This window comes from Urocitellus parryii, chromosome Y (genome assembly GCF_045843805.1).
Source record: "Urocitellus parryii isolate mUroPar1 chromosome Y, mUroPar1.hap1, whole genome shotgun sequence".
Lineage (NCBI taxonomy): Eukaryota > Metazoa > Chordata > Mammalia > Rodentia > Sciuridae > Urocitellus > Urocitellus parryii.
In genome coordinates this window covers 55,368,971-55,376,233 of record NC_135548.1, presented here as the reverse complement: position 1 = coordinate 55,376,233, position 7,263 = coordinate 55,368,971, and positions in this window count along the sequence as shown.

Sequence of the window (7,263 nt, the reverse complement as noted above, 5' to 3'; positions counted from 1 at the left end):
CAAAAGGGCTAGTTGGCCCCCCTGAGATTCCTGGGAGCCTGAGGCTCGGCATTGTCTGCAACCACAGGAGAACATCCTTCTCCCTCCAGTGGCTCCAACCAAGTGAGCTCGGATGGCTTGGTCAGTGAAGTGGGTGCCTGGATACCAGGGTTCCATGTTCTGTTTGATCCATTGTCAAGGCAATGATGTCATTTCCTGTGCCCATACCTGAGCCTCTTTTCACATAAGACCACTTTCAACAGCCCTATGGGCTGCCGATTTCTCCTCCATGCCTACCCATCTCAGGTGCGCAGGTGTTCACCAACAACTACCCAAACATCCCCACCAGCATCTGCCCTGCTTGGTGCCACTAGAGTTCCAGCTTGGAGCCTTCAAAAATGCATTCACAACCAGTCCTTCCCTCTCAGCAGCTTTTGGACCCTGGTCCCATCATTGTGCAACTCATGGTGTGCCCAGTCTTTCCTGGAAAGTAGGGTAGCATCTAATCTCTAGGGTTTATTGTGTCTATTGGCCCATAACACCCTCTGTTCTCTCTGAAACCAGAGATGGGACTCACAGGTGGCTAAAGCACAAATGTAGAGATGGGATAATCACAAGAAAGGGAGAGACAAAGAATGCACCCTAACTCCATCAGGCCTGTGTCCCACACAGGGACATGGCCAATGTCCGTCCCATCGTGGCTGCAGTTCCCTCTCTACACCATGGCAAGTTGGAGGGGACTGAGATGCAGAGGCTGCTCCCCTCTGCCATACAACTTCCCAAGGCTTCTCCTAAGATTTCAAAAGGGCCAAGTGTGTCTAGTGTTGGGGTCTCACAGAGACTCCGAGGTACCACAGCATCCTGCTGCCCAGAACCGGTTCACCCCTCACCTCAAGGGGGCTCAGCCTCTGGATTCATGGGAATTGAAGTGGGTACAGGTGATGGGATATCACCTCCAAGACTGAGTTATGCCAAGTCCATGACCCCTGTCTGCATCCCTGTCTCCAGCACCACTCCCCCGTCTCTCTTTCCTCCTCAGAGCAAACAAATCCATTTAGCAAGTGTGTCCTGTGATAAAGACATGACGGTCACCCATCCTCTCATTACAAAAACACTGAGGCTCAGCCAACATGGATCCTACAGGGAACACAGGCATAAACTCAGACTCCGATCCTCCCAGCCTAGCCTCAGTGGAGCCTGGACTCCCAGCCTCCTGAGTCAAGGAAACAGAGGTTCCTAGCCGAGCCACCTTGGATGCAGCCGCACACAAACTGAACTCATCAATGCCCCTTGCTCTCAGTTGTGAGTAAGAGGGGAAGTGGTGTTTCACAACCCTGGACATCAAGTGCAGTCTCCAGGCTTTGGGGTGTGCCCTGGCCTCTGTCTATCTGCCCAGGCTCTCCAACCCACACTGGCCTCTTACCCAACCTCCTCCTAGGGCCAAACTCAATCCTGCCTCTCAATTTCTGCTGCCTTCCCCAACACACTGCTCCCCAAAATGAGCAGGGCTGGCTCTCGGTTATCATGCTGGTGCCAGCAGCAATGCCACCCCACTGACATAATTCTGAGTCCCAACCTAGGCACTCCAGCTGTCTTTGCCACACCTGGCCTGTTTGGGCTCTGGCTCTTGCTCTTTTCTTTCATGTGCATGTGTTTTGAGGTTTTGAGTTTCTCCCACTGCAGAACTGCAGCTGTGGCAGGGTAGAGCTCATGAGGGTGACATTCTGAGCCACATCCAATCCCATCAGGACTGTTCACTGGGGTGACTGCTGGAACACAGTGATGAGTGAACACATGGGAGGTGGTTGGACCCACCTTGCCTCTGAGTGGCTTCCTTTCAGGACAGGAATGTAGGCATGGGAGCCCCTGGCGTGGGATGCTTTGCACAAGGCGTGACCATGGGCTCTCTTTCCTGGCAAAAATGGCTCCACTCAGCATGGAGACCACTGTCATTCCTGGTGGCTAACAACAGCCCTGGACCCCAGAAAGGAACCCACACTCAAGATTAACGTCTGAGTGTGCGTGTCCTCGAGGAAATGAGGTCTCCTGATCCCAGGTGCAAAGGGGTAAGTCCTCTAACTCCAGGGGCCATGAAGGGACATCTGAGTTTCCCTTGTCCTTCTTTCCCTCTCTAACTAACCACAGTTAGGACCCTGGCCTCATTCCCCAGTGAGGATCATTAGGCTCCATAAAGGACAGTCTCTAAGATGCTCAGTGAACCAACACCCTCTGCACAACCCATAACCCTATTCACCCAAGAGGCAAGAGGATTTCTATTCAGGAAAACCAGGAAAGGGAGAGCCTTTCTAAAGGACACAAGGACATTAGTGAGTGAGGGAGTGATTAATGGATGGAGAACTATTTCCAACACCAACTTCCAGGAGCATATATGGCCCCCTGGAGAATTCTGCAGTGTGTTGGTGATTAAGGAGAATGTGTGAATTCAGGGGTCACTAGGTCCTCTCAGCCATAAGGAGGGAAACTGCCATAAAGGAACTAGGACAAGGGTGCGAGGAATGCTCACTGGTGGGAGATCGGAAGGAAGGAAAGTGTACTCATTAGAAAAGTGTCGCCTGAAAATTCTTAGCCAGCCAAAAGCCGTGCGAACTTGTGTGGGAAAAGAGTCTTTGCACAGTGATGAAGCTAAGAGCTCACATGATGGAACACAGCATCAACTGGGACCAAATCCAATATCTGATATTCTTGTAGGAAGAGGAGAGTCTGGACCCAGACTGGGGGATACCGGATATGTGAGGTTGGAGCCAGGGCGGGATGCCCATATGGGAACCACAGATCGTGGGCAGCAATAGGAGAGTGGGCAAGGGCTGGGAGAGTTGGGGAGACAGTCCCCTTGAAACCTGGGAGGGGTTATGGCACTGGGACAGCCCAACACCTACTGTGTTGAGCCTCTGGAGCTCAACGGAAGACACTTCCTCTGTTGTCGGCCACCCAGTTAACAGAGTTTGGTTGCAGCAGCCTAGGACCCAGCTGAAGGTCTGAGCATGTTGGCCATGCAGGTTGGATCTGGACCACAGACACCCTCATCAGAGATTGTAGGGTCTCAGCCCTGAGGCAAGACAGGCACTAAGTCAGGCCAGGTGGGGAAACGGATAGGCACACACTCTGGGGGCTGGTGCCTGTGTTACTGGGAGCACTTCTGATCGCAATTCCCTGATCTGCTGCCAACACAGGCTACAGAGGAGGGTACAGAAACACAGACCACGGATCTGCCCCACTCAGTGGGCCCAGGCCAACACCACACCCAGCAGCCTCGTGCCATACCCAATGAGTCTCGAAGCGGCCCCCTCTTCCCATCCTGAGAGCTCTTCCCTTCCTCATGTGCCAATAGCTCCCTACTGTCACTGGCAATATCTACTCTGTGAGATGTCAACATCCGTGGGTACTGTTCTCTCATCCCAGGACAGTGTGGTCCCACACACCCTGGTGAAATGGGCCACCTGGAGGCTGGACCTGGAGGTTGTTGAGGCTGAATGGCAGCGGTGGTCCTCTGGCACTTAATATTGTTTAAGTTAAAAAAAAACAAAAACAAAAACAAAAAACGGGTCTTGGTGCTCAAAAATGTTTGATTTGCATATTCTCATCCCCTAACCCCAATATTTTCATTATTTCCTCACATATGAAATCTTACTAGCATAAAGGTAATTTCGTATTAAACAAAGTGGATTGAAATAACATTGGTAAAAATAATCAATCACCATACTTTCAATTTTTGTTCTGCTTTCCTATTAGAAACCACTTGGATACAAGAGAACAGAGGACAGACTCATGGAAATGCTTGAAATGACAAGAAGCTCCCACTCAAGCTCAGCATTCAGTCCTGGACAGGGTAAGACCAGGCCACTTTGACATCTGTGCCAAAGAGTCTACCAGACAGAATCCTCTGACTGATCCCTGACTGAGCCATAGGAACTGGCTAGAAAAGCCTTCACATCCTCAATACATTCTTCACGTCAGAATACTTGACAACCATTGATATCCATCTCTCGTTAACTTGCTCCCCAGCCAACCATTCTTCAACAAATTCAAAGGAGTAACTCATGCAAGCACACAGAAAGGGGTGTTCACTACACACATCCATGTGCGAAAAAGACAACTGGTATTTCTTGTTTGGGCTATTTCAAATGAAATCCCTTCTGCATGACCTCCACAAACCAAAGGAAAATATTTGTGAAATTCCCACGTAGAAGACAAGATACACTTGCCAAGGAGGCAGTGGCAAGAATTTTGACACTCCAAATGTAGAGTGTGTGTTTAGGAAGCAGTCACAGTTTCCATGAGAGAGTCCCATGAAATCAATTAGGAAGATCCATGCTCTAGCCCTACCATGCAAGTGATGTGACTTGAAAGAGTCACTTAGTCTTAGTAACCATCATCACTAACAACTAAGTCAATGAATAAAGGTCCTCAGGTGCCAAGCTACAAAATGTGGGATGAGCATGGATGAGGATGGGTGGGAGAAGTCTCCAACTCTAACACAATTAGGGAAGGATGTGCTGACCTCAAGTGGCTGGGGGGCTGGGATCCTGCCACAGAGGGGGATTCCAAACCTCACATCCCCTGACCCAGGCCAGAAGACCAGGTAGAGTCCAAGGACCCTGGGGTGGCCCAATGGCAATAAAGGTCAAAAGGAACTAGGGATCTGCCTGGTCCCTCAATCCCCTACTCTGAGCAGGGCTGCATGACGAGGCCAGAGGCCATCCACAGCAATCTGCCTTTACAGGAAAACAGGGACTGCAGGCTGCCTCTGGCTCACTGAATCAGGGTGGTGTTTTCATAAAGCAAGACCACTTCCTCACATTTGACCAGCAGCTCATGTGTTGACAGCACAATGACTGACTTGACTCAGGCCCTGATGAATGAAATAGAAAATTCATAGCAAACCCATCTTTAGCTCTTCCACATCATCAGGGGCTCTGATTCAATTCCGTCCAGAAAGGTGTCTGAAATGATTTCTAAACATGCTGGGGACTCACCTCTGTGTGGAACTTTTCAGGAAAAAGGGGATCAAATCTCATGAAGCAACTCTTCTCTCTTCTAGCCCATGGGCAATGCAAGGAACCTGCATGATACCAGAGGCTCACTTCTCTCTTCTCATGTCTTCTGGAAAGGATTCGTTAATGCTTCCTGCAAGGTGAAGCAGAAGCCTGCATCCCCAGCTGCACAGAAGTGTTTTAGGGCAGTGTCTCCCTTAAAACCCAAAAATAAAAAAACAGGTCATTCAACAGGCACATGGATTCGAGTACATGTTCAATGATCCCTCCTCCCTGGAGCCTTCCACATGCCCATCTTCCACATTCACAGAGCAATGCTTGGCCATTCTCAAGACCAGGAGACCATGATGCTCCTCACCAGGAAGTCAATAAGGAACATGAAGAGAGCAGCATGGATTGCAGAAGGTGGCACATCAAGGATCTTCAGCTCTGCTGCTAGAACACAAGAGCTTAACTTCAGTATTGACTTTTTGCCAACTACCAAGTACGATAGCAGTGTCAAGCCCAATATGCAGATATGCAAGTAGTAGGTGACACCCCGCATCCATTCACAAAAGTGGGCAACATCTGCATCAGAACAAGGAAGTATCTTACCCTTACTCATAAAAATCATCAGAAACAAAATAAAATGGATGCAAGACTTCTCATTTCACTATTAGGTAGCTGTTGGAATTCCCTATTAAATAATACCTCCTCCAAAATAAAAAGTATCTCAGACATGTGTCAACTATTCAATGGATGACATTTTAAAAACTATGGACTTTACTTAATATTTATGTATGCTATATCCCTGCCTAAGGCTCTATGAGAAAGGAGCACATAGAATTGGATCTTTGAAAATCTCACATTTGCTGATAAATATTACTGCTGATCTCAGGCATGGCGAAGTGAAAAGTGGGACTTTGGATATTCCAAGAATGCTATGTTGTGGGATTGGTGTCCCTGATTCATACATAGCATATGGTTTCTATGAAATCCAGTGAGGGAGCAGGAGTAACGAAGCTGATTGCACAGATGACCTCAGGGAATACTGACAGATAGGCCAAATGAAAAATATGCTCCAGCTAACCATTGGTATTTGGGCTTCTGATCCCAGTCCTGTTTTTAAAAAAGGTGCAGACAGGCAGTGTTCATTAAAAACTGTCTACCATGAAAAAGTGGGTAATTTAAATGGCATCTAGTTACACATCTGATAGAATGGTCTGGCAACATATGAATTTCATTCTAACAACAACAACAACAACAAAACATAGAAAATGAGACATAAAGATAAAACCTTGTCTTCACCAGGATGCCTAAAAATAGGTTTTATTTGGCTCATGCCAATAAATATCTTTCAATAGAATTTCTGATTTATGAATGAATCCATTCAACTTCATACTGCACAGATCACAAGGTTTTCTTTACAGAATATTCTCTTCTTCTTCTTAAAGCCTCACATAGAAAATGTCTCACAGGACATAGGAGGGGAATGACCCAAAGGATGAGAGAATGGCTGGAACCGTTCTCAAATGTGCCCATGTAGCCTAAAGTTTGAAGGCATCTAATTGTACTCTAAAACAATTATGAACCTATTCGATCCATTATTAATAAATATGACCACTTTACCACTTGAACCAAATCACAGAAAATTGGAAACAGATGATCATTGGCTTTGATACCTTTACTTCTGTTTCATTACTCAGAGTCGATCAACTCTATACTTCAAGTGACACAGATTTATTACAGAATGCCTAAGATCCTAAGGATCTATTTTAGCTCAGCCCATGGTATTGCTTCATTATTTTATTATTTTGTAAGTAATAAAATATAACTTCATGTTGGATGATATATTCAAGCCATGAATATATCATCCAACATTGTTCTTCCCAAAATATTAGCCCAATTTCTGCGCGCGCTCACTTACTGTTCAGGAATTTTACTAATTGTTTGAAGGTTCTAGAGGACCTGTTAGACTCCTAATGGACAAACCATACAACATACTCCAGAGAACGGACGAGTGCCATAAGAAGAAAATAAGGTCAGCCTACAGCAATGGGCAGCTGCCTGCCCTCGGCTGGGAGGAGCCCTGGCCATGGCACCAGGGCTGCTGGGCAGCAGAAGCCTCCACAGCCCTGCAGGGAGCCTGGAGCACAGCTCTGCCTAACCATGCTCAGCCCTGGACAGATGCACATGAGTTCCCATCACAGGCTCGAGTGTGACAGTCCCAGGTGCATGCCTGTCATGCCAGCCACCAGGGAGGCTGAGGCAAGAGGAACGTTTGAGGTCAGCC